The 26,625-nt window shown below is 34.1% G+C and overlaps 1 long non-coding RNA gene across 1 annotated transcript in view; it reads right to left on the minus strand.

The window, feature by feature from the left end:
• Positions 1-8,308, minus strand: part of LOC141562749 (uncharacterized) — a 52,426-nt gene extending 44,118 nt beyond the window's left edge. The window contains exon 1 of the long non-coding RNA XR_012488238.1: positions 8,232-8,308. This is a non-coding gene — a long non-coding RNA (uncharacterized LOC141562749). The remainder of the gene's footprint in view (positions 1-8,231) is intronic.
• Positions 8,309-26,625: the final 18,317 nt, after the last annotated feature.

Below are 26,625 nucleotides of genomic sequence, written 5' to 3' on the forward strand. Positions count from 1 at the left end.
GTTTCTTTCAGCTCATATAAGCACAATGTCATTGACAAGAACCAAAATTTGCTTTTTCCCTCACTACTGGAAACAATTTATTATTAAAGTGCATTCCTCTGTAAATTCATTCATAATTTTTCATGGCAGGAAATACTCATCTCTTATTATCCATAAAGAAATAATAATAATAGGAGGAGGAAGGGCAGGGTAAGGAGGAGGAGTAATAGTGATAATAGTAATGGTACTAGTAGTACTATTGGTGATGGTGGTGGCAGTTATTTTTATATAATGTTTCAATTGATCAATATAACTCCTAGGTATCAAGAACTTTGCTAAGCACTGGGGATACAAAGAAAAGAAAAAGCAATTCTTGCTCTCAGGAAGCTCACAGTCTAACAATGGAGACAGATAAGTACAAACAAGATGGATACAGGATAAATTGGGGTAATGTCAGAGGTAATACTTTAAGATTAAGGAGGACTGGAATAGGCTTTTTGCAAAACTTTAAATTTAGGGATATCCTTTTTAATATCTCATTTTTATACCCACAATAACCCTGGATTATTATCATCCCTGTTTTACAGTTGAAGAAATTGTTAAGAGGTTAAGTGACTTTTCCAGCATCATATACTAAAAAGTATCAAAAAGAAGATTTCAAAAAGCAGGCCTTTCTGACTTCAGGTTAACTGCTCTGACTACTCTACCAACATATCTTCATAATCATGTGCTAGGAAAATGCTTTTAAAAATGTATCTGAAGCACACCTAAATCATTAAGCCAATGCCAAGTCAATCAACTAGAATGTCCCTTATCAATTGAAAGAGAGTGATTACATTTTTATATTCCCAATAAAAATTCCTTTCAAAAAAATAAGCCTGGGGGTGGAGCCAAGATGGCAGAGAGTAGACAGGTATAAGGTCTGAGCTCTTCCTGGCTTCGCTCAGATCAATACCAGTTCAAGTCTCTTCATGGGCTTTGGAGTGACAGAACCCATAAATATTTGGAGTATAACAAATTTCCAGCAGAAGATATTTTGGAAGAAGTTCAGGAAAGGTTTATCTCAATTGGGCAGTGGGCAAAGGGGGAGGGGGAAGGGAGGGAGGTTCCAGCCTAGCATAGGTGTGGTGCAGTGCAGTGCCAGGAGACTCAGGATGGAGAGGGTTATGTATGCTGGGAGAATCTAGTAGGAGGATCCTAATTAAAATACAGCAGCATTTGCTACTCTGACCTGGTTCAGAAGCCAATGCATCAGCAGATTAGCTATGAGACCTTCAATACAACTACAGAGCACAAATAGTGAGTCCCTAATCCCCAGCATAAAGAGAGACTTGGCCCTCCCAGCACAGGATGGAAGGCAACAGCACTGGTCCCAGGGCAGCATAAAGATGCTGTCATCTGTAAAGGAAGCTTGGGACAATCTCCCCTTTACCCTAAGAGCAGATCTCAACCTTTAAAAATGAGCAAAAAAAAGCGCAAAAAGATAGCTTTTATAAACACAGGGAAGAATAGACCTCATGCCCTGAGGACACTAAAGGTAAAACATCTCCAAATGAAGCCTCAAAGAATGATATAAATCTCACAAGGCTCTCTTGGAAGAATTCAAAAAGGATTTTAAAAGAGAAATTGGGAAAAGAAATGAGATCTCTAGAAAAGAAAACACAGAAATTGTGTGAAGAAAATCACTCCTTAAAGAATAGTTTGGGGGCAATGAGATGGTCCAGTGAATAGAGTACCAACCCTAAAATCAGGGAGACCTGAGTTCAAATCTGACCTCACTCATTTAATAATTCCTAGCTGTGTGACCCTGGGCAAGTCACTTAATTGCTATGGGGGGAAAAAAAGAATACTTTCGGTGAAATGAAAAAAGAAAACAACTCCTTGAAAAACAAAATTTTTGAAATGGAAAAAACATCCAATGAACAAAACAACTCATTTAAAAGTTCAATTGGCCAAAGACAAAAGGATATTAAAAAAAACTAACTGAAAAAAATAATTCACTAAAAATTAGAAATGAACAAATAGAAGCAAATGACTCAATGAGACATCAAAAATCAGTCAAGCAAAACAAAAAAAAAGTGAAAAAATAGAAGAAAATGTAAAATACCTCATTGGAAAAACAACTTACTTGAAAATAGATCCAGGAGAGACAATCTAAGAATTATAGGGTTACCTGAAAACTATAATTAAAAAAAAAAAGAACCCAGACAACATCTTTCAAGAAATCATCAAGGAAAACTGCCCTGAGAGAAACAGAACCAGAGGGTAAAATAGCCATTGAAAGAATTCATCAATCACCTCCTGAAAGAGATCTAAAAATGAAACCTCCAAAGAATATTATAGCTAAATTCCAGAATTCTCAGATGAGGAGAAAATACTGCAAATAAGCAAAAAGAAACAATTCAAATATCAAGAAGTCACAATCAGAATTATCCAGGACTTAGCAGCTTCTACTTTAAGGATCAAAGAATCTAGAATATGGTATTCCAGAGGGCAAAGAAACTTGGACTGCAGCTAAGAATTAATTATTCAGCAAAATTTAGCATTACCTTTCAGGGTAAAGGATGGATAGTCAATGAAATAAGGGATTTTCATTTAATTTTGATGAAAAGACCAGAGCTTATAATGCCAGAGAAACTGAGGCAAGATAGAGATTAAAAATTTTTTAATATTTTATTTGGATTTCTGAGAGAGACTGTGCTGAGGGCATGATGCTCCCAGGGCTGATGTCCAAAGCATCTAGAAGTTAATGAGTTCTCAATGAGATATTTAATGCTCTTAGCTCAGATAGCTAAACAAGGCAGGAGGTAGAGTCCAAACTCTGGTGAGTGGGAATCTCCAGGCAGGGAATATCAGTCCAGTTCTGACAGTGTGGGGCATAGAACCATACATTCTTGATTACTTTTGAAGGAGTTAGGAGCCAGGAAGTTTGAACTCCCCCTTATCTTGAGTTTACACATTTACAATTTATATCTTTAAAGTAACTAGCCCTGAGTTATATCATTCCTAATGAATAGGAGGTGGGGTTGCAACTAAGGGGATTGAGGCATAACAATTAAGGGAAACTGAGTCAGAACAATTTAGGGAAACTGAGGCATGACAATTATGGAAATTGAGGCAGGACAATAAAAGGGAACTGTGGCACAACCAGCTGAACAGAGAAGTTGATCTTCAAATACAAAATTCAAAAGAAGCATAAAAAGGTAAAAAGGGAAGAAAAACTTTTTTAAAGGTTAAATGTTTACATCTCTATAGTGTTTAACTATATGTTTAACTCTTGAAAACTGTATCTTTGTTAGAATTTTACTTAGGGGGGAAGCTAGGTGGCACAGTGGATAGAGCACCACCCCTGAATTCAGGAAGACCCGAGTTCAAATCTGGTCTCAGACACTTAACACTTCCTAGCTGTGTGACCCTGGGCAAGTTACTTAACCCCAGCCTCAGGGGGAAAAAAAAAAAATTATACTTAGAAGATATAAGTATCATTTGACTTTTTTATGATGATATTAAAGAGAAGCTATGGGTAGAAAAGGGATTGTACTAGAAGAAGAGAGAAAGGAAGTAAAATGGGATAAATAACATCTTCATGTAGAAGCAAAAAAGATCTATTATAGTTGAATAAAAGAAGGGAAGGGGGATAAGCATTGTGTAACCTTAATCTCATCTAATTTGACCCAAAGAGAGAATATTAGACATATTTAATTTAATATACAAACTTGCCTCATCCTATAAGGAAGTAGAAAAAGATAGAGGAAAGAAAAGTGAGGTAATAAAAGGGAGAACAGAAGTAAAAGGGGAAAAGGATAAGAAAGAAGAGTGGGGTTTTAAAAGGGGAGTTTTAAAAAGGTTTTAAAAAGGGATTGAGGGAGGCGGTGATCAGAAATTTTTTTAAAAAAAATTAAGCCTTCCATATTCTCTGGAAACTAAAGATATTCTTAGAGATTTTCACAGGAAGCAACAATTTGGGAACCTTAAAATAATTATCAGCCTTGTTTGATTTTTTGTCTCCTTGAATCCAACATTTCAGGTTCTGATGCCTTTAGCAACTAGATAGAAAAATAAATAAATGAATAAGTAAACAAAGAAATAAATGAGTGGGCTAAACAAAAGAACAAGCTATTTACCTTGGAATAAAAGGATTAAATCTATTTTGAATGATTTCAAGGATAAGCTGAGTTTGACCATGCACTGAAATCTTGGTCTTCAGTATTTCAGCTTTAACAAAGAGAAAACCTCAAAGTTTGGGAACTGGGTTTAGTAAGATTTGGTGACTTGGGACCTGAAACTTATTTTTTTTTTTTTCACTTAAAATACATATTATGGTTTTTTGTTCAGGCTAAAACCTGGAATTTGTTTTTAGAACTTCAATAATGTATCTGATAAATAAATGGATACAAAACTAGTTTTTTCAACTAAGCTGGCAACCTATCAATCAATCTACAAGCATTTTAAAAGACTAAGTTCCCTCTGGAAATAGAAAGAAAGCTAAAACAGTCCCTACCTTCAATAACCACACATTCTTATTAGGAGAGACAACATGAATATATATAAACACAAGACAGAGAGAAAATATAAAGTAACCTTGAAGAAGAAGAAACAAAAACTAGGAAGAGGGAAAAGACTAGAACTCAAAAAGATCTCAAGCAAAAAGTCTTGCTTGAGCTGAGTTTGATGTAAACTAGGAATTCCAAGAAACAGGGGAGAAATGGGAGCATATCAGGTATGGGGGACATCTGGTATGAATGGATTAGAGAAAGAGAGTGGATAGAGGAGTATGTGTGTGTGTGTGTGTGTGTGTGTGTGTGTGTGTGTGTGTGTGTAAGAAAGAAAATCAGCACACTAGACCATAAAATCAGTGCAGGAGATCAATAGGAAATAAGGGTGGAAACGCAGGATAAGCCCAGGATGTGAAGGACTTTAGAATCCAATTTATTCTGAAGGGCAATAGGAAACCACTAGGGTTTACTGAATAAGGGTGATATGATCAAACCTGTACTTTAATAAAAAACATCTATGTGGAGGATAGAATAGAGAGAGGCTTATGAAAAAAAGAAAAATTAGGTGTTTATTGCAAAAGACCATGTAAAAGACCTATATTTATGTGGTAGCTATTGAGAAGGAAGGAAATTATGCAAAAGTTGTTGGAAAGAAAGAAATAACAAGAATTGGTGATTGATTAAATAGATAAGAGAAATGAGAGTAATTTTTTGAGTTTTCATATAGTTGTTTTTAATCATGTCCAACTCTACATGAGCCTATTTGAAATTTTCTTGTTAAAGACACTGGAGTGATTTGCCATTTTCTTCTCTAACTCATTTTACAGATAAGGACACTGAGGTAAATAAGGTTAAGTTTTTGAATTCAGGTCTTCATGATTCTAGGACTGATTCTATATCATCACCTAGCAGCTCCAAGATTTTGGGTTTGGGATGGTAAATCTAGACAAGTAGAAGAATGGTAGAGCTCTTGACAGAAATAAGGAAAATTTGGAAGATTGGGGAGGGGAAGAGGGAGTGAAGAAAAAAAAGATTATGAGTTCTGTTTTAGATGTTGAGTTTGAGATTTCTTGTAGGACACTCTCTGGGAAGAGAGAATGCTCAGGAGAGGCAGGTATCTAGATCTGGAAGACACCTGCATAGAAATGGTAATTAAACACACGAGAGCTGATGAGGTCACCAAATGAGAAATGAGAGAGAAAAGAGGCCCAAGAAAGAGCCTTGAAACACACCTGCAATTAGGAGTGACATAGATGATGATACAGCAAAAAAAAATCTGAGAAAGACTAGTCAAACAAATAGAAGCACTGCCATGAAAACTGCCATGAAAAAAAAAAAAAGTATCTAGGAGTCAACAGTATCGAATTCCAAGAATAAGAAGCAGGTTGTTTGTTGTTATTTAGTATTTTCCATGGTGTCAATCAATCTACAAGCATTTTAAAAGACTTAAGTTCCCATTAGAAATAGAAAGAAAACTAAAGCCTCTCTTTATGATCCCATTTGGGGATTTCTTCAAAAAGATACTGGAGTTGTTTGCTATTTTCTTCTTCAGTCCATTTTATAGATGAAGAAACTGATGCAAACAGAGTTAAAGTGATTACCCAGGGTCACACTACTAAAAAATTTCTGAGGTCAGATTTAAACTCCAAAGACAAGTCTTTACTAATTCCAGGCCCACTACCCTATGTCCATAGCTGCCTTTTGAGAGACATAAGAATTGAGAAAGAAAAAAAAAAACTATTGGTTTTGGAAATTAGGAGATGATTTGTAATTTGAAGCAAAATTTTAATTGCATAATTAAGTTGATAGCTAGATTGTCATTGGTTTGCAGGAAAGAAAAGAAGAAGAAAGGGATATACAATGTAAACTAGTGGTATTAAATTCAAAGAGAAATGGACACTCTTGTGGGCTACAAATTGATTTGGAAAACCATTTAATAGCATTCTCTATGTTCTATTGTATTTTAATTTGTCTTGTTAAATATTTCCCAATTACATTTTAATCTAGTTCAGCTGCAGTGGGACTGGGAGCTACATGTAACATTTCCCAAGTATTTTGGCTGAGAAAATGAGAAGAGATATCAGTCCAGCTAGGCTGGAATAGGAAGATATGATGAGGAAGCTATATTGGGTTGGGTTGGATTTTGCTTTTAAATTCAGGTCGAGAGTTGGTCATGCTTCAACACAGTATTGGAAAAATAAATAAAATATAGCCATTTCACAAGATTGTGTCTCTGCTACAGTGTAAGATATCTTCAGAGAATCTTAAGTAAACAAATCCAGCAGATTCCAGATTAGAGGAATGGAAGACTTTATTTTGCTTTCCATGTAGCTTTTACTTGAGTTCTGGGACACTACTTGTATTTAATACTAAAAGTTTTCATCAGTTCCTTCCAAAACAAAACAAAATTGTGAATTGAGCAAAATGATTTTTCACATAATATCTTCTATTTTATAACCCCAAAAATAGGAGAAAAATTTTGCAAGGGCTGATTGATTTTTTTTCATCTTTCAGCTAGTTTGGGCATCCATTATATAGACCTAGTTTATCAATCAATGAAATCAGCTCCCTCATTGTATACATAGCACCATCAAAGACATACTATGAAGTCACTGCTTTATTTGGCTGGCCAGGAAGTACAATGAGAGAAAGCCAAGGAAGGATTGTTGAATTGGGAAGGGAAAAATACACCCCTGAAGCATTAGGGCAAAGTCTAGGGATAAGCAGATTATTTCAGATAAAGAATCCTTTTGCTCAAACCTTTGCTCCTATACTTCCTGATTTTCATTATAAAACATCCCTTACTAAAATAACAATAACAAAAAAACAAAAAAAACCACCTATATACACATGCTTCTTTGGTCTCTAGCTTTCAACTTCTGATTTTTAACCCCTTGGATTTGAACACTCTAGAAACACCACTTCTTGATTTAATCTAACTTCTTTGTTTATAATCTCATTGGGATATGGATTTATATGTCTCATTTTCTCCAGGAAATTTCTTTCAGGTCTGTTGGCTTTCCTTATCAGCAGCAAAGGATATGACAGCTACAACACCCCTAAGAGAGTTGGCAAAGTTTATCTGAGAAGATAATAATAATAGCATGCTTAGCTAGATTTCAAGCAAGCAATGGAAGCAATGGGTCATTTTACCTCTGGGAATGTGTGATAAAGGAACCTTTTTCCCCATTTCAGAGCATGTGAAGTATTTCTGGATTTTAATCCAACAAATGAAAGCTTGGTGAGCTTTTGGAAGCACCAAGATCATAATTTGGGTCAATTTTGTCTCTTGATATTCATTCACCTTTATAGACACACTCAATTACTGACTCAGACTCAGCTAAATTATCAGTTCTTCCCAGAACTTGAATGAACCAGAAAACCATACTTCATTTCAGAGTACTGGTGCCTAACTCCTAGATCATCATCAGTCATCTTGACCATTGTCTTACCACTAGACTTGGATGATTCTGGCGAAGAATGTGAGGCTGATCACTACGTGTAACTCTGCCCCACTCATATCCAAGTCACATTCGAGTCAAGACATCACTCTTGTGATGTCATTGGTCCTCTTTGAGAACAACTATCCCATTAGTCATTTATGGTCAGAGGAAGGCTCACCACGGCTCTATGTGTTCGACTGAAAGAAGGCAGGGAATAGGGTTTATGTTCTGAAGTGGGAGAAGTATCCCCCCATTCTGAAAGCTCAGAAGCAAACCAAGCCAAAGTCATTATGTACTTTACTAGAATGCTTACTGAGTCTGGCTCCAAGGTTAGGCAGGCCAAGAGGAGAGGCAGAGATAAGTGCATGGGGCAGGCAAAGCAGTAGAACCTACACAAAGCATAAACACATGAAAAGTTAAAATTAGTATAACAGAGCAACAAAATGGAGAACTAGAGTTTTATTTTAATTCTCATTACCTCTCAAATCTGTCCAAAACAACAATTATATGCCAAAAATAAAGTGACTTCAGCTGTTTCCATGATCTAGGACACTGAGAAACTGAAAGAAAGTTTTAGAAAAACACATGAATGTCAAATACTGGCTTTTATTTGCTTGTAAGGATTATAGGAAGCCACTAGATTCTATTCTGAACTCACTCAGCACCTCCTCCTCCATCAACTGCCATGATACTGTACTAGCTGATTCAACAACTCAATACAAGGCTTATTAAAAAAAAAAAAAAAAAAAAACCTCTAACCTAATTCTCTGATACCCTTTTCCTTCATCCAGGGTCATGGAGATAAGGTTTCCAGGTTGTAACAATGATATGGTAGCATTCTGGGTTGTAAAAGGTCTCTTCAGGAGTATATGAGCTTCTTGTTGTTGTTGTTATTGTTTGTTCTTTTTTTTTTTTTTTTTTTTTTTTTTTTTTTTTCCTGAGGCTGGTATTAAGTGACTTGCCCAGGGTCATACAGCTAGGAAGTGTTAAGTGTCTGAGACCAGATTTGAACTGGGGTCCTCCTGGATTCGGGGCTGGTGCTCTATCCACTGCACCACCTAGCTGCCCCTTGTCCTTTGTTCTTAAAGATAATCATAACATCAGGGAGATGATGCCATGACTTGCAAGTGAATTGTATTTAAGAGAGGGAGAGCTGTGCAAAGTCATCAGCTTCATTTTCTACTCTGGAGTCATCTGGGTCCAGAAGTAAGATATAGATTACAATGACAGGACATGGCCCTAGATGCAGTGGGAGACCTTAGCCTTTTTAAACTAAGGTCTTTCACAGGTAGAACTCAAATCCACACCCTTATTTACCCACCCTCACCTCCTTCCATAGCCTCTGAGACCAATCTACAGAAATCAACCCCATAGCACCACCACCCATGCTGTGTGTCAGATTGCACAGACAAAATAATTGGCAAAATAGAAAAACTTGAATCTATGATGACAAGAATCATCAAAAAAGTAAATGAGGGAATAATTGATTGGGAAGGCAAATACACAAAAATGAAGGAAATCTAGGAGAAGGGGAAAAAAGGAAAATATGCTCACTATGCAAGCAAAACATATTGAAGACAAGATGTACAGAGTCAAGTTTAGGATTATATCTCCCATAAAAACACAACAGGAAAAAAACCTTCAAACTATAAGAAAGTAAATAATAGAAAAGAACTGCCCAGAAGTTCTGAATGAAATTCTATTGAAAGAATTCACAGATTACTTCCAATGGGAAAAATCTGCAAAAAGGCTGCAAATCTCAAGATACCTAGTGGTTAAATTTAACTATTCAAATCAAAAACTAGTTATGCAAGTCATCAAGAGAAAGGAAAGGAAATTCAAGTATTCTATACTCATAAGAAAATGTAGGAGGGAAGGGAATAATGTGTTCTGAAGAGGACTAGAGCTCAGGATGCAGCCCAGGGTGACCTAATCTGCAAATTTGAATATAATTATAAATGAAAATGATGAACTTTAAATCATAAAAAAGAATTTGAAAATTTTTCTAAAGAAAACCAGATCTGAAGCAATCATTTGTTTCTTGAACAGAAATTCTTGCAACAGAAATGCAAGATAAGTAAATAAAATGGACCAGCCAAGGATAGCAACAGCAGCACAGTGATTACAGAGAAATCAGTTAAAACAAAACAAAACAAAACAAAAAAAAAAAAAAAACACTTTTTTTTCTCTAAGAAAACAGGGGTAAAGGAAGAAGTCAAATGAAGTTAACAATGGAATAGGACATTTTGGACAGAACATGGTGACACTCTCCCTACAGGTAAATGAATGATTTGGGGGGAACTACATTTAAAATAGAGGAGAAGTGAATTAGGAAGTGTAATGTTCTGTTGTCTCCAGAAACTGCTGATTGCTCTTTGGGAGGAGATCTGCTGTCTCAACTGCCACCAACTCTGACCTCTTGTAGAGACTCTTTCTCAATCTTTTGAGTACCGCCCTCTTTTATTCTCCCAGAGAATGGACTTGGTATAACGCAAGGGCTTCTGGGAAGAAATACTTCAACCAACTCCTCCCCAGGAGTTCACAGGGGTAAAACTCCCCTAAAGGCCGGAACTAGATAATTGTTAAGTACCGACTTAGCACTTAGTAAGAACCTAACGGAGAAGGAAGAAAATAGGGTGTGATATGTTTAGACCAATAAGTGATAGGATTGAAGGGAAAGAAACCTCTATAATGTCTCAAGAAGAGATAAACCCTTCAGTGAATTGAGAGAGAAGTGAAAAGGAAGGGAAAGAAGGGAGATTTTATTTGGTAGTGGAAGAGGGCTTCCACTACTAAAAGATTATTTGTTTTTTGAAAAGAGATATTCTATGAAGTGAGTTAGGGACCTTGTGCTGGGGGATTTGTTGCTTGAAAGAATCATTCATCTTACCTTGGGATAGGGGAAAAATAAAACTTCTGGTTTCAAATGGCACATTAAATATGGATCTAGGGAGGAGATTTTTGAGGCAAATGGGGAAAGAAGGTAACCAGGAAAATGATATAGATCAGTGGAGGCCTAAATAATCAGGGATGTGGAGATTTAATCTTACTATGGGACAATGTACCTTATGTCACCTGAAGGAATTGACAATTGTTCTGGGAATGATGCACAATGCAAGTAGGGAACCTACAGAGCAAACTACAAATCAGTAATAGAAACTTCTTGGAGGAGAGAGCCCAGAATGGATATGCCAGAAATTTTGATCCTTGAGGAACACAGAGAATAAAGAGCATAGCCTTTTTATTAATTTATAAGAATCATGAACTGGAGAATGAAGGTCTAGAATAGACAAAGAAGATAGATAATAACAATAGTAATAGAAATCCTCCCTGGAAAGGGACACCAAAAAATGAAAATGAAAAGAAAAAATTTTTAAAAACCACCCACTAATAAATGAGACTAGTTAAAGGAGGAAGAGATAAAAGGGGAATGAACTTAACTAACTAAAAGGAGGAGAAGAGGGAAAGAATTAAATAATCAATAAAAGTAGAAAAAAGAAAAGAAATTAATAAGCAGAACTCCAAAGGGAAAAGTGTGACAAATAAAAAATAATCAACCAATGGGAATAGTACTACTTTAAAAAAGAATAAACAAAGGTAAACTGAAGCAATAGAGTACTGTGTTTATAGCTACAAGGAGAGAAATGTTAATTTTTAAAAAACAATATTAGAGATAAATAGAAAAGAATATAAGTTTAATCCTCATAACTTTTAATGTGAATGGATTAAACAATCTAATAAAATGAAAAAGAATGACAGATAAATAAGAAAACAAAATGGCATAATCTGTTGCTAACAAAAAAAATATGTATTTTTTAGAAAGACACAAAATAAAACTAAGGGAATGGAAAAAAATTTTCATTGTGCATTCAGTGAATCTAAAATATCAATTTCAGATATGCTGACAAAGCAAAAACAAACATTCAAAAATTAAAAAGGATAAACAAAGAAACTACATTATCTTCAAAAGAACTACAAAGCAGTATCAGTAATAAACTTATATGCTACAAATGTCTTAGTGTCCAAACTTATTAAGAAAACATTAACTGAATTAACTACGAAAAAGTTATAAACAATAACAATAATAGAAGGCTTCAATATCCTTCTTTCACTTTTCGATAAATCTAACAGAAAGGTAAACAAAAGGAAAATACAGAATTGAATAAATTTCTGAAGAAACTAGAGCTAAGACTTGTGGTCTCTGTTGCTTTGTTATCTTTATTAAAATATATTTACTATTTCTGCCTTTTTACATTTATTTATAATACATCCTGAGAAACATGTATATAATTTTGTGGTCCCACTTAGAAGATGCCATAAGAACAAGGAAATCCTAAATAATGAGTGGGTAAAAGAATAAATCTTAGGAACAGTTAATAATTATGTGAAAGAAAATGATAATGATGGAAGATCAAAATTACTAGAATGCATTAAAAGTAGTCGTTAAAGTAAAACGATAGTACAACAATTGAATAGTACTGTCATGCAAGAATTTTAAAGGTCACAATTGACTAATTATGAAATGACTGGTATAGATTATAAATGTTCTCAAGTTTTTAAGCATTAGGTATATGAGAAAGAATGCTATTCTTAATTCAACTCCTATTCCCCCACTCCTTGACAGTGAAATAACTGTGAGAATGCCGGCAATTGCTTCACTTATCTAAGCCTTTATTTCCTCATCTGCAATTCATTAATGTTTGCTTCACAGAACAATATGAGTATTAAAATAAATATTTTTAAAGTATTTGCAATCCTTAAAGCATATTAGTTTTAGGTATTAGTTTTAAGTTCAAAGAAGGAAGGAATCACTGATGTCATTTAGTAAGCATTTAATAAATGCTTATTTAACTGACTTACTGAGTGACTGGCTAATGAAAGGCCAGATAGAATGGATCAGAAAAACTTCACAAAGAGAAAGGGACTTAACCAGAACTCTATGGATGGAGAAGCCCTGAATGACTGAAAAGGAATGAGGAGAAGGTAGGCAGTAGGAGGTAAGCTATATGAACAAAGAACGAGAGGTATTAAGTCACAAGATATTTTTGGAGGACAGTGAGCAATGGGTACTTTTTGGGGAACAGCAGAAAAAATTAGATAAGAAGAACTGGAAGTGGTGAGTCTAGTCTTGATCCTATAGACAGTAAATGAGCTACTCATGGTTTTAGTGCAGGGAAGCAATGAATCTAAGTCATTAAAACTAGGCAGAGGTAAAATAAGATCTCTGATCTAGTAGCTTTTAATAGGAGATACTGACTGAGAAATTGTCCCAACTTACTCAAGATTACAGACCTAGAGTGGAAGAGACATTAGAGATCATATAATCTAATCCTTCTTACTTTGCAGATGAAGATGCTGAGGACCAGAGACTCAATGTCTTGGCACATAAAGTAGTAGTATATCATTCACTACTCCCAGATTATTCTTTATTATTATTATATATTATTATATAATTATAAGTATTATATATAGTATATAAATATTATATAATTATGTGTTATTATATTATTATATATTATTATTATTATTATATTACCAAAATTCAAAGTAAGGTCCTCTGACTCCAAATTCCATACTCTTTTTTACTTCACTGTAATCACTGCCTCATGCTTTAAAAAATAATTCTAGTTTTGCAAATTGAAATTAAGCAACTCATTGTAAATTGAATACTTCTGGAAGATTCTTTGATTCTATCAAGCCATTAACATGTTACATATACCAGAAAGTGCTATGTATTTTCCATACTTATTTTGTTCTCAGTTTGAAGAGTATGATCATTCCTCACAATGATCATGAATGCTATAATTTTTTTAATGTTTTTATTTTATTTTTTTCAATTAAATGCAAAAAACAATTTTAGCATTATTTTTTTAAAATAATTTTTGAGTTTCAAATTCCTTTCTTCCTCCCATCCTCCCCACTTATTGAGAAGAAAATCACTTTAATATAGATTATACATACATGTGCATTCATGTAAAATTTTTCAGTATTTTTCTATTTTATTTATATTTATGTTATATGTGTTATTTATATTTTATATGTATTTATACATTTATATTAGCCATGTTGCAAAAGAAAATATAGATTAAAAACAAAGACAAAATAGGAAAAATAAAGCTTCAATATGTATTCAGACTATCAATTCTTTTTCTGGAGGTATATAACATTTTTTCTCATAAGTTCTTTGGAAGCTAAGTTGTTCACTATTGATCATCATTACAATATTGCTGTTATTGAATAGAATGATGATCTGGCTCCAATCATTTCTCTTTGCATCAATTTATATAAGTCTTCCCAGGATTTTCTGAAATCATCCTGTTTGTCCTTCTTTATAGCATAATAGTATTCCATGAGAATCATATCACAACTTGCTCAGTAAATGAATAATGGATGGTTGTACTTTCAATTTCCCATTTTTTGCCATCACAAAAAAAGCTATTATAAAATATATGTGTATATATATATGCATATATATATGTACATATGTACATGCGTTCCTTTTTATTTGATCTCTTTGGCCCACCATTTTGTAGTTCCCTACAATTCAAGTATGAAATATTTAAAACTTCTAGGCCAGTGCCTTTGACACTGAAATTAACTCACTTTTGACACTGGAAGAAGCTAGCACTTTCATTATATCCACCTCAAAAACTTCAATACAGAGTGATGAGATGAAAGGTTACTAATTCATGGCTCTTTCCAGTTAAGTTTATTCTGCTCAACATTTTTGCCAAGGACTATAGGAAATAGACCCTAAACCTGAAAGATTGAGAGATCCTCTTGTCTCATTCTCTCATCACCCTGTTTTCCCAATCTCATTTGTAATTACAAAAGCACTTCCAATATGTATTGTTTCATTTCTTATTACTAATTTTTTCATTAAAAAATCAGCATATGACTCATCAAAATGTCATTTTAAAAAAAATCAGGCCTCCCACACCACATGGGGCCATAGCAACTCTCTCAAATAAATCAGTTGAGTTTTATTATAGTTGTTAGTCAAAGATCTTCATTTTTATCTTGGCACTAGGACAAAAATATGGAATACAATATCCAGATGGCAAGTAAACAACATTATTTCCATTCTCAAGTGGGAAAAAAAAGGCATGACTTAGTTTCTACAAAAACAAAGCAGGCACAGGAAAAGAATATATTTTATAAGACAACTTTGACTTCAGCCTATAACAAATATATTACATAAAAACAAAGTATAGGAGTATTATTTACCTTCATGGGTACTTCTGAATTCATTATTTTAAAATCTATTCTTTAGCCCTTCAAAAACATCACTCAGTTTAAAGTGATCCTGATTCAATGATATATGAGCCAAACAATGAATTTCCAAAAACTGATGAAGGAAATAAGGTTTCCAGAGGCAGAAAAAAAATTGTTTTTCTTCTTCACTTCATGTGTAATAATAATTATTATTACCTCTTATATGGCATTTCGTGGTTTACAGAGAATTTTACATATGTCATCTCATTAATTTTAGATCACAGTAGGTCACAAGTTAGGTCACATTTAGGTCACAAGTTAGGTCACAATAATTTTAGAGGTAGGTACTATTATTATCCCCATTTTAAAGATGCAAAAACTGACTTACCCATCAGGTTCCACAGCTAGGAAGTATCTGAGGAAAGATTTGAAATCATCATGTCTTCCTTACTCCAAGTCATTACTCCAATACTTTGCCTAGCTCTTTCATGAAAATATCTTTTATGAATATATCCATCAGGTCATAGATGTGGAGCCATAAAAGATCACAGATGTCATCTAGTTAAAGAGGAAACTCATGGAAAAACCAAAGTTCAGAGACAGTTTAAATAACTTAGCTGAAATTATACTGAGAAGAAGTAGCAAAGCCAAGACTTTGAACCCAGGCAGGTCTTCCAGCTCTCATTTCACTGTACCTTGCTGAATTTCTAAAAAAAAAAAAAAAAAAAAAAGACATAGCAGAAAGCAGGATGGGCTATATGTATGTTCAACTATTTTCCCATGTTCACATGTTTCTATGTGATATAGTCTTATTTGCATAGAAATGTGTCTGAAACAAAACTGAGACAAATCTAGCAAGAATGAATCTTTCCTGGTACCCAGTTTGAACAAGAATTAAAAGGGAAGAAAGGTTCTCAGAGTGGAGGGTAAAAATCTTTCCTAATTATGATTAGGAATGGAGTGCCGGAAGAGGGAAGTGAATTACACTGTATTTAAGGGAAACTCCTATAACACTTTAAGGATGAAATCACAGAATGGTCTGCTACAATCTACAGAGACAAAAATATGCTTTTGAAGTCATTGTCAAGCACTTTTATTTTGTCTCTTCTTTTTACTGTTTGAAAATAAAACCCCAAAAATCTCATGATTGGAAATCCTACTTATATCTAAAGTTAAATGAATATATCTCATAGACATGATATCACCATTTTTTTTTCGGTCGTCCGTATACTATTGACCCCTTAGGACTAACAGTATTTATAAACTTAAGGACTCAGTAAAATGTAAATATCCATCCTAATGCTTAAATTCAACCTCACTCTTCCATTTGGGAGTTCTAAGTAAGAATTCTAATGAAAAGGAAAAGTGCTAATTGAAGAGAACAGGGAAACAAGCAGCATTTCTTATTTTTCCATGGGTCAGTATAACAAGTCATTTTCATTTAAAAACTTCAAATATCCTTAATTCCTTTTAGGGCACAGAGTCAAAATAGGTAATACTAATAATGTTATCTAGTTGTTCTTTATAGAAGATCAGTACTTGTTCTCTGAAGCCTAACAATTATACTCTTTTTCAGCATTGACCTACTTTATTCTATATTTGTCATTAATGATTAATTCTTTTGGTCTAAGGCTTTGCATACTAACTCATCCTGAACAGTGTTTGATCTACATCATTCTAAGTTCAGCCTTTATTCATTTAGCTGCCTCCCAATTCCCACTGAAATGTCTATTTTTGCTTGAATTTGGTCCTAAGAGATATCAGGTAATACATTTCAAGAGTACAATACACCTCCTCTGGAGCATCACTTCCTCACTTATCCCCTCAGTCTTTAACATTTTTAATCTCTCTCTCTCTCCATGGGTTCTCTTTCTTTTATCTTCAAATATTCTCAAGTCAGTGAACTGATTAGGCACATAACCCATAGAAGCAAATGAACATAGTAGTCTAATATTTAATGAAGGCAAAGATTCCAGCTAGCTAACTAGACTAAGAACTCACTATTTGATTTTTAAAAAACAACAAATTGCTGAGTAAATTGGACAGTAATATGCAGTTAAAATTAGATTTAGGCCAATACTTCATATCATATTCCTTGATATATGACCTATATTTGAAGTTAAATCATAATCATAAAGTCCAATGGCATCTAACTGCCTCAATAATATACAAAACAGGGGTAGCTAGGTGGTGCAGTGGATAGAGCACCAGCTCTGACTGAAGTCAGGAGGACCTGAGTTCAAATCTGGTCTCAGACACTTAACACTTCCTAGCTGTGTGAACCTGGGCAAGTCACTTAGCCCTAATTGCCTCAGCAAAAATATTAATGATAATAATAATAATAATAATAATATACAAAACAAAAGAATATAATCATAGGAAGGGTACAAAGAGAAATGTGCATTCTTTATTCCACCTCACAAGCATATCATGAGCCTTTGTCATTGTCTGGACAAAGAAATTAGGCTGAACATATAATTGCTTCCATAAAGTGTTAATAGACCATTTAGCATTTTCCCCATAGACAATGAGAAATGGAGAATAGTATAAATGTACCAAATTTAAGTATGTCAGCTAAAGATAAAGGCTTGTAGGATGTCCTAGGAGCTAGAGGCTACCCTCATACATGTGTTCCTTTAGCTGCCTTTATATTTTTCCCTTTCTTTTTGAGGACAAAGGGGACTTGGTCTAATTGGCCTGCATCACCTCCAAATCTCTATCTTCATTTGTCAATGATTCTCTCCTCATATTGCTTGCTTAACTAGCTCATCCACTGTCTGAACTTTCTCATCATATAAATTACATCTATGTGAGTGACCTCTCACTTGTACCCTAGTCTCATATTTCCAGTTACCTCCATATGGCACCACAGCCAATATCTCAAACTCTGTCAGAGCTGGACTCATCTTCTTTTTTCTCAAACTCAATCCTCTTCCTAATCATCCTATTTCTGTAATGGTATCACCATATTTACAGAATCTCAGGGTAAAATCTTAGCATCATCATTCACTCTTCCTACTCCTTTTATCACCTACATCCAATCTGTCACCACGTTGTAACCAATCTGTTACCTACCCACTTCCCTTAATGTCTCTTAGATTTGTTCTTTCTTCTGATAACAATGATAGCATTTATATTGTGATTTAAAGCTTACACATCACATTATCACATTTGATTTTCCCAACAAACCATGAGGTAGGTACTATATTATTCCTGTTGCAGAGTGCTACTATTAAATGCCTATGAGGAAACAAACAGCAGATGAGGCTGAGGCAGATTATGGGACTTGCTCTGGGTCATACAGTTAATATCAAAGGCAGAATTCTAATCCAAGTCCTGATTCCAACTCCAGTACTGTATACACCTAGCATTCTTTTCATTCCCCTTGTCACTGCTGTAGTCGAGACCCTTGTACATGTTTAAATTACAAAAATCTGCAAGCTGATTTTCTTGTGCATTTCAGTCTCCATTCTAATATAATTTAAGTGCCACTTTAATCTAGTTGTTTCCCTAAAAATGACTCCAAATTGCCTATTATATCAACTTTAGTCTTCTCTGGATTTTCAAAAGCACCATACTACTTCTGAAACTTTATTAACCACTACCTCACAAATATGATCCCCTCATTTTAATTGTTTAAATCTTCCCACTATCCTCTATGCATATCATGAGTATTCTTGGTTCTCCCTCTGTCTCTCTGCATGTCTGTCTTTCCCTGTCTGTCTATCTCAGTCTCTCTTGCTCTGTCTCTCTGTCAGTTTCTCTCTCTGTGTGTGAGTGTTTGTGTTTTTCAGTCCTCTGTCTCTTTCTACATATGTTTATATATATATGTATATAAAACCATTTACATATCTATGTCTTTATCTATCTAGGTATGTATAGAGAGAGGAAAAAAGAGAAGGAGGGAGGAAGGGAAAGGAAGGAGGGAAAGAGAAAGAGAATGAAGAAAGGGAGAGAGGAAGGGAAGGAAGGAAGGAAGAATGGAGGGAGGGAAGGAAGAAAGGATGGAAGGAGGAAAACTGGGAGAGATGGAGGGAAAAAAGAGAGGGAGGGGGAGGATAGAATGAAGGAAGGAAACTCTGAGCTTCTGTAATTCATCCAATGGTTTGTCTGTTATAACAGGCCAATGCTCATAGTCTATAATACTCAAACCAGTTTTAGCAACTTAAGGAGTTAATTGGTTAGGGGTTAAATCTGTTCAGGCCATCCTAGTAGGAAGATGCCTGATATTTAAGCAGCAAATCCAGTCTACCACTCTAAGCTTTACCCTTTATAAAGGAACTAAATATTTAGTTTTTCAATCAACTAATAAGTGTTTGCTCATTATCTACCATGTGCCAAACACTGGATAAGGTATGTTGGAGATAGGGACATAAGATAAGCTTTCCACCTTTAAAGAGATTATTCCTGAAACAAGGATACAACACTAATATGCATTTTAAATTATGTGCATGTATATATACATATAAATGTATATGTGTATATGTACACGTATATATGTGAAAAAACAATGAAGGACCAAACTAAATCATTCTTTGATAGCCATTCTGAAAAGAAGAGCATAATGAAATTGAAATAGCCAAAGATGGTTTCATGGAGGAAGTGATACTTGACATGGATCTTGAGACATCAGCATGGGACAGATATCTAAAGTGGTACAAGGAATTCATTTTCTCTCTTTCCTTCCTTCTTCATTCACTTCTTTTTCCTTCTCTCCCTTCCTTTCTCCTTTCTTTCCTTCCTTCTTCCTTTCTTCCTGTACACATAGCTAAACACATAGATATGGATATAAAGAGAGATATAAAGAGAGACTTCTTGTGCTGTAAGGAATAACAAACAGGATGATTTCAGGAAAACTTGGAAAGACTTATATGAATTGATGCAGTAGAGGCCGCAGAACCAGGAGAACATTGTAAGAAGTAACAATGATATTATTTGATAAAAATATGACTTAGGTATTTTCATCAATACAATGATCTAAGACAATCCCAAAAGAATAACGACGAAGCATACTATCTATTTCCAGAGAAAGAACTGATATTTATTAAATACGGACTGAATCATGTTATTTTTCACTTTCTTTTTCTTCTTTTATTTAAGACTCCTTGTACAAAATAACTAAGAGAAATGTTTTATATAATTGTACATGTATAACCCATATCTCACTGTTTACTATCTTAGGGAGGGAGGAGAGGTGAAAAGGAGGGATAGAATTTGCAACTTAAGACTTCATGTTTAAAAAAATTGAAAGAAAAAAATAAAAATTCTGATCAATGTCATCCAATGAGTTCCAGTCCCTATTTTTTCAAGGGATATAAAGTGGAATTTTGTAAACCTATGCATGACAACTTTGACATGGAAGCTAAGGAGAGTTATCATTATTATCACCATCACTGATAACTATATAGAAGTCTATGATTTTAAAATTATTTTACATATATTAAATTTAATAGTGATCCTGTAAGCTATCATCCTAGGCCAGTCTTCAGTTGATCATTGTTTGGGCCCTGATTGATTCAGTGAATGTAAATAGCAATTATTTCTGTTTTATCCAGAAACCCTGAAGGTCTTCCCTTGCCAAATGGATTTTGCCTCCATCAAACTGAGATCGATTAAAACCTTAGCTTAAAAAGGCTAAGATTTCCCACTAAATGCAAGACTATCTCCAATCTTCCTGCTTTATATCTTGCCACTGTATCCAGATAGCTCTGATGGAGAGAGTGAGAGAAAGGGGTGACTTTGCACAGCCTCTCTCACTTAAATCCAACTCACTTGCATATCATGACATTGGCTCTCTGATATCATGGTATTTTTCAAGAATGAAGGACAAATAACATCAACAATATTCTGGATTGCAAGTCAAATTATTAAACTGTATAATGTCAATTCTATTCAACAAATATTAGTCTCCTCATCTATGAAATGAATGTTTTATATCAGATGACCCCTAAGGTCCTTTTCAACTTTAATTCTATCCTCCTATTAAAGACCTACTATGTATGAAACATTGTTCTGGGATCTAAGGGAGCAAAAAGATAAATGACTCAGTCCCTGCCATCATCTGGCATATTTCTTTGTTTATTTGCTTTTTCATAACGTGAACTCTGGTTCTAATTTAATATAGGTTGACATTAGCTTTCTCAAAATTAATGGCAGAACTCCTTTTACAACTCAGCTGCCAAATTAATTTAAAAATTAGCATGCAGAGCTTTGTTTCTGTGAAAAGAGAGGATTGCCAATCCAATCAACTAACCACCTTTATGATTACCTTCAGCTTTCAAATCTTATACATTATTATTATTATTATTGTTGACCTTTAACATAAATTATTTCTTAAAATATAGGGGCATGCTTACCATAAGAGCCAAGCCTGATGGTATCTAACTGGGTCAATAGTTATCTGAGGGGTGAAACAGTCCCTGAAGATATAAGGGACTCATAAAAGACTGTTGGAGAGATGAAGAGCCATGTCATGTCTGATTGCATGTCAGAAGGTCCCTTTTATTGATTCTGGCTTGGGGACCTAATATATGAATTTATATCACTATGGACTAGTTACAATCCTTTCTGGGCTTCCATTTAAAAAAAACTTATTCTTACAGAGAATTCAAGGAGAAAAAAAACAAGAAAAAGAAATTGTTTCAAGTTCATTGTAGAGCAATAGTTACAGATGCAGGGACAACCAATTACAAACCCATCAAAAATAAAGGCAGTGAGTAAAAGATTTCATCTCCTCTCAACATTTTTATCAAAAAATTTTATATCACCTTTAAAAAATAATTATTTAGATAAAAAAGCAACAAGCATGAAATGTAAAACATGATTAGTTCTTTTGGAATGTAGGGCAGCCAGCATCTTGTCTATGAATCTATACAAAGAAATTTGGAGCAAATAAGGTCTATTTTGGGTTGGGCAAGTGATAAATATTTTCATAGAATGCTGAGTCTCATTTACTGAATATCTCTATAAAATGTGAGCTTTTCTGGATTGGTTTTAGTTTGAGTTTAACCATTTTAGTACACTGTTTCAGAACCAAAAAAGATTTGAGGCAAAGTCTATTATTTTATTATTTATTATTTTAAGATAGAAGATGATATTAAATTAATGACAATCTAATTTTTTAAAAAAAGTGGAGGGACTATGTTTTGCTCATTGTTACAATCAATAAAGAAAAGCAGCAAAGAGAGTTAGTAGGATGGAGTAGATATATGAGGAAGGATGGGTAGTTTGTCTTTGGGTATTTGAAAAAGAATTAGACTTCTGATTACAAATTTAGAGCTAGAAGAGACCTTAGAAGCCATCAAATCTAACCCCTTCATTTTACAGATCAGGAAACTGGGGCAGAGAGAGATTATTATTTGCCCAGGATCACACAATTAACAAGTATCTTAAATGAGAACTGAACCCAACCACTTTACCATAATGCTTTTTGTGCTATTTAGACTCAGAGGGAAGAATTAAAACAAAAATTTCCTAACAATTAGGAAAAGTACAATGGGCTGCCTTACAAAGTAGTGGATTCTTCCTAAATGGAGGTCTTCAAGCAAAGGCTGGGTGGACACTTTAGTGGTCTATTATAAGAGGAATCTTACTCAGTTATAGAATAGACTAGATAGTTTATGAGGTGCCCTCAAATTCTGAGATTCTGTGATTTTGCAAAGGTTTTTCCCAATCTTCACCCAAATTGGAATTTTATCCTCTAGTGGGTCCCAAACATGTAGTCCTTAAAACTTCTGTACTTCTTCCTGAATACTCTTCCTCCTACCAATTTCCCTGTTACTCCATTAGTTTGAGAAGTGTCTTCTCCTATTGTACCTAAACAAATCAGTGTGAGGAGAAGTGATTTATCACTCATGAAAAGCAATCAGATTGCTTGGGGCTTACAGCTGTTCCCAAAATGCAACTGAAAAATAGACCTTTGGCAAAGGTTAGAATTTGGAAGAAAATCATATTACTGCACCTCAGACTGGCAGAAAAGGATACTGACAGTGAGTTTCATTACAAGCAAAATAACACACAGCCAAATCCACTGGTGGCAAATCCATGTCAATGAATCAAGATAGTGAATTTTTTTTAGAGGTCCAAGCACGTCCACATGAGTTTCTCCTAATGTGAAGAATATATGCTTACATTCTGGTTTTTATTTTCATCTTAAATTAAAACATTTGGGGGTTTTCTATTTGTTGTTTAGTGATATCATTCCACCTTTAAAATTAAATTTCGGAGGGGGAAGCAGGTTTTAGAAAGGACAAAAACAGCAGTAGGATCACATAGGAGACAGTCCCTTTTTATGAGCTTAAGAAGGAATTTACAACATATTTTTGTTTTGGAGCCTTTATTCATCATAAGATCATTGGCTTAGAGCTGGAAGATAACTTACAGATTGAATTCATCCTATTCACTTCATAGTTGAGGAAAATAAGGTTTAAATATTTACCCTGTTCACACATCTACTCAACATCTGTTGCAAATTTGAATCAGGTCTTTTTGATTCTAGGCTCAGTATTCCATTTACTACACCACCTATCTTCTAAATTCTACCTCTCTAATTCCAGGGGGTTGGACTTTATGTCCTCTAAGATCTCTTCCAGCTCCAAATTTATAATTCTTCAATCTTGTAATCCTATGAAAAGCCAGGCTTTGAAGTTGAGAGGAAATTTTTAATAATAAACTCTTTAAATAACCTCTTTCTTCTCCCCAACTCCCTCAGGAATTAACCACAACTAAATGAATATAATGAAATATTGTTAAGAAATGATAAAAATGAACAATTCAGAAAAACATGGGAAGATTTGCATGAACCACAGTAATATAAAAAAGTCAAGAGCAGAAAGAATAAAATAGTAGTTTGACTACTATAAAGTAAATGAAAAGAAATCTAAAATGAAACTGACTCCTAAATCATTGTTGTAACCAGTGATAATGGAGAACAAATAATCAAACATACTCTGACTTTTTACTGTCTGTGTGACTTAAAGCAAGTCACTTACTATCATTTATAAATAAAAAGAGGGGTTTGAACCAAGTGATCTATAATTTCCTTACTATTCCCGTTCTATGATTCTCTAAGTCTCTTAGTAAAAAGCTGGAAAACTCTGGGAGCAGACTATCATATACATTTTCTGACATTATCTCTATTGTTTCATTGTTACCAGGGAGAGGTCCAAAATTAAGAAAGTTAAATGGAGGGCGGGGAGAGAAGTGTTGGATCTATTAATATGGCATGTACAAAAATAATGTGCAGTTATAAAACAAAGGCATCAACAAATTATTTTAATAAAAAAGAAAGCTTAAAAGCATAGGATTATACCTTAAGTGCTAAACAGGACCCTAGAATTCATATAATTCAACCTTCTAAAATGCCTTCCAAACCAGTAGTCCAGTTGAAAAGGCAAGAAGAGATCAAGTATTAGAGAGAAACTATAAAATAAATAAAAGGCAGCTACATGGAACAGTGGATAAAGTACCTGGCCTGGAATCAGGAAAATTCATCTTCCTGAGTTCAATTCTGGCCTCAGATATTTAGGAGCTAGGTGAATCTGGGCAAGTTCCTTTACTCTGTTTGTCTTTGTTTCTTTGTCTGTAAAATGATCTGGAGGAGTGGCAAACAACTCTAATATCTCTGCCAAGAAAACCCCAAATGGAGTCACAAAGAAAAATGACTGAAATGCCTGAAGAACTACAACAATAATAATAATAATAACTATGACAACAATGACAATATTAACGCACAATCAAACTATATGGAATTAAATGATTTTGAAATATATAGATATAATAAAAGAAAGCAAAATCATGTAACATACTACTAGAGTCATTGTTCTAAAGATGGGTTTCAGTGAGTCTCACAAAAGATTAGCTTATATCCCCATATCTTTATTTACTTATAAAAAAAAGTCATTTTACCCTGCAATTTTAATAAATGCTGTTAATAATAATAGTCTTATAGGACTATAATGTTGTAAGGTTTGCAAAGAGCTTTCCTCAAAAAAAACCCAATAATGTAAGATATATAGCTATGGAGCAAATTCTGAAATGATTTTTCCTCCTCCAAAGAAATAGAATGAAAATAAAACCATTTTAGAAAAGATATAGGAGAAAAGCCATCTAACTTTGCTGCATTCTACCATAAGCCTGGAGTTAAAAAGAAAAAAAAACAAGGGCCAACTTCTTGGAAATGTATAATTAATGTAGTATATTTACTCTCAAAATTCTTGTTCATCCTCCTTCAGTGTTTACCTCATTAAAATTAAATATTTAAACAGATACATATGTATTTTCCCAGAGTAAATTATACGGGGCTAGTTTACATTTGTGAGGTTTGTTGTGGGTTTTTTTTTTTTTAATCTACTTACATATATTACTTGGTCATTCAGCACATTAATTGATGATTACTGTGGATTGGACTGTTCAAACATTCTGTTTGCAAATCTTCCTGGAGGGTCTGCTTTTTTTTTAAATCATCTTGATTATTTGAATGTTAGTCATTTTAATCAGATTACTGTAGTCAATTGCCAAATGAGCCATTTTCAGCAGAATCACTGAAATGTATTTAAAGGAAACCACAATAAACTAAGAAATTGCTCTCATTGGTCTTAATATAGAAACAATTTAAAACCAATTTTGTGTAAGTTTAGATATTTTTCAATCAGCAGGGTAAACTAAATTATTCAGCAGTAGACATTCAGAAAGTTTTCCCTTTTCACTAATTTACAGGTTAAGCTATAAAAACATTCAGTTCCAGAGATCTGCCTCCCAGTCCACTTAGCACAAAGATGTGGGTTCTGAAAGGTCATTTTCATCATAGTATTTTTTTTTCTTTCTCAGAGTCCCCAGCATATTTTTAAAGGGTTTTCAGCTTTCTTCTGTTCTCAGAGTAGACTAATTTGGGCTTACCAGCATTTTTCCACATTGATCTTTTGTTATTCCAATTATATTTTAGAGAGGCTTACTACCCACTATCTTTCCTCTTAGATAAAACCAGTATCTTCCTTAGCATTTCCCCAAAGAAGCTATAGAAGTCCATTTTTGGACTTTTGAAATATATAGATACATACATGTATATATATATATATATGTATATATATATATACATACATACATACAATATAATTTATATACACTATATATATATAGGTATATGTATATGTGAAAAACAGAGTCAAAAGAGTAATATATGATGGCTACAATAATGTAAGGGGGCCACTAAGTGACACAATAGATAGAGTACCAGGTCTGGAGTCAGGAAGACCGGAGTTCAAATCTAGTCTCAGACACTTACTAGTTGTGTGACGCTGGGAAACTCACTTAATCTTATTTGCCTCAGTCTCTTCATTTGTAAAACTGGTTGGAGAAAGAATGGCAAACCACTCTAAGGTCCTTGCCAAGAAAACTTGAAAAGGGATTACAAAGAGTCAGACATAATTGAAACAAATGGACAGAAAAAAAAAATAAAGGGAAATGACCCTAAAAAGTAGCTGAATCATATAAAT

Source organism: Sminthopsis crassicaudata, chromosome 3 (assembly GCF_048593235.1).
Source record: "Sminthopsis crassicaudata isolate SCR6 chromosome 3, ASM4859323v1, whole genome shotgun sequence".
NCBI classification, from domain to species: Eukaryota; Metazoa; Chordata; class Mammalia; order Dasyuromorphia; family Dasyuridae; genus Sminthopsis; species Sminthopsis crassicaudata.